Consider the following 2769-nt stretch of genomic DNA (forward strand, 5'->3'; position numbering starts at 1 on the left):
CACCCAGCCTAAGAAATGGACAATTACCAGCCCCTTAAGAAGCCCCTGTGTGCCCATTTCTGAACACATCTCCCTCCCTGGCTTCTCTCGGGAACTACCTTTCTGAATTTTGTTTTGCTTTATAGTTGTAATGGTTATGTATGTGTTCCTGAATAACATAGTATTTAGTTTTATCTGCCTTTTGAACTCGAAATAGATGGAATCTTTGATGACTTGCTTTTTTCGCTCCACATTCTATTTTTGAGCCTCATCCAGTCCCTTCCCTTCTCTCCTCTTTGCAGGCCTTCAGCCCAGATCCCCTCTGGGATTCTTGCATTTATCTTCTGACCAGGCTCTCTGTTGACAGACTCTTCCCTCCAGAATTCACTGTGCAAACCACCACCAAATCCTCACCTTAAAATGGGAAGTTATATTTAAAACTTTTCTAGCAGCATATTCAGTGGCATGAGAAATGTTTACCTTTACAAATTTTGTATAAATATATATTACAAATCACACAAAACTTTAACAGTCGCTCTCTCTGGACGGTAGGATTATAGATAGCTTAATTTTTTTCTTTGCGATATTTTTCTCTTTCCCAAGTTTTCATTGGAAGCCTTGGATGCAAGGTTCTGGTCTTCCCTGCTTTTATCTTCCCAGTTTCCAGTGGTTTCTGAGGTCTGACCTGGTGAAGAGGTGGGTGTGTGGGGCACAAGAGCAGAACACGGAGCCCTCTTTCTCAATGACACGTTTGTATTCAAAGCCACAGGCTTTCTTTCCCACCCCCAGTCCAGAGCACCATTATCTCACCTGAGGCAGGGCAGCCGGGACTTTCAACCATTCTTGTAAACAGGGCCAGCATCATGGATGTGCCACCTCTGCAGTCACACAGGGGCCCACACTCAGAAGGGCTTTCTGCTGCTATGCTATCTCAAAAGTCTTGATTTTATTTTTGAACCTATGTTTTGTATGTGAAATCCGATGGGACAGTGGAGTATGAGCAGAGGGCATATGCATGCATTGCACGTCTGCTGTTCTTGCTGCCCCATGAGCACAGAATTCCGGTTGTCCCACATGATTTCGAGTTCAGCAAGATGTAAGTGTATTTCATCTTCGATTAAGTTGGGGTGCTGACAGCCCTGAGAGGTCATGCTTTCCATTCAAACCAGGACTGATTTTGAAGGTAGAAAAAGGGCCATGGTATTCTAAAGACATGAACAACCAAGGAATCTTATCGGAGCCTTTGTTTCTTTTGATACTCTCTGTATTAGCCAACCACATATCCTGAAAATGAAGACATAGGAGGAAAGGGAAATCTTAGGGCACCGCATAGTTCCTTTTCCTTTTAGTCCTTCCTATTCAACAGTAAGTTGAAGGTAGAGGGTTGGTGGAGTGAGCACATATCAAGAAGTGAAATAAAAACAAGTGAATTAGTTTTGTGCAGCGTTTCCACTGTTCTGATAAGAACCGAATACATAAGCACCTACAAGCTACGAAATATGAATTAGATCATTTTAGTGATTCTGCTTATAAGTTAAATGCTCTTCTATTTGAATTTAAAACTGATATTTCACAATATAAAAATAAATGATAAAATTCAGGCTAATATTTTCAATTATTGTTTACTTAGAATAACATTAAATAACAAAAAAAAAAAAAGTCAAGGAAAGTTGAGAGAGAGACTGTGGGAAAACCTTTAACAGCACTTTTTTTGGGCCCCTAAAATTGTAGTTCCAAATCTATGGTTTATGTTGCCTTGCAGCTCATGAAAATCCAGGGCTTTTCTATAAAACTCTTGTCTCTGCTGTGGCTACTTAAGGGCTATTTCGAGACCTGGAAGTCAAGAGAAGACTCTTTTCTCTAAATCTCTGCTGTGCAATATCCATACCCTGAGGGAACAGGCTGGGGTAGAGAAAACGTAGGAAAACCACACTTGTTAATATCTCAGAATACTGTCCCCCCTATATTAAAAACAAAAAACAGAACAACACCTAGCAACCATAAATTCGTTGAAGGCAAGGACCTTCTTTCTCTTGCGCTTAACCATAGAGCTTTCCTTTAATAGGGACTTAATAGTTGTCCTTTTCCTCAATAAATATTTGCTCATTTAAATGTAAAGTGCTCTTTCATCATGCAGTTCTCAAACACCTTCAAAGCCTCCCTATTGCCTTAACCTACAAATTGAAACTCCTAACCAGGCATTTAAGGTTCTATAATCTGGGTTCAATCTACTTTTCCAAATTCATCTCCCAAGACTCCCTAGAACTCCATCAGTAATGGTCACACAAATACGGAATGACTGGATTACACAGCTCCTAGGAGTTATAGAAACTACAGATGGATAAATCATTAGCCCTTTTACGGTTAGGTTTAGGTAATACATACGAGCTAACATTAATGTCCCAATATTGGGAGCCAGTGATGAGTGTTATACAGACCCTAAATGGGAGTCATTAAGATATTCAATCCCGAGAAGAGTCATCTCCTCAGGATCACATCCTGGCTTCTGCAGAAATCAGAGACCCAAAGCTAGCTGGGTCCCTTCTAGCTAGGTTAGAAGCCTGTAGCTGTTGTTTAGTCCACCGGGAAGGGTGTGGGCCGCTGGGCCTCACGTGCTGCGCTGTGGAGCTCCCTACCTGGGCTTAGGCAAGTTCCTGGACTTTAAGGACCATGAAATCATAGCCATTACTAAGTGTCAGAATTTCACATGCTAGTAATGAGCCATTAAGGAAAGCTTTGGGCAGAGACAAGCTTTTAAGGCAGTGTAACCCAAGCAGGGGCTATTCTCAG

Source organism: Globicephala melas, chromosome 12, assembly GCF_963455315.2.
Source record: "Globicephala melas chromosome 12, mGloMel1.2, whole genome shotgun sequence".
NCBI lineage: Eukaryota > Metazoa > Chordata > Mammalia > Artiodactyla > Delphinidae > Globicephala > Globicephala melas.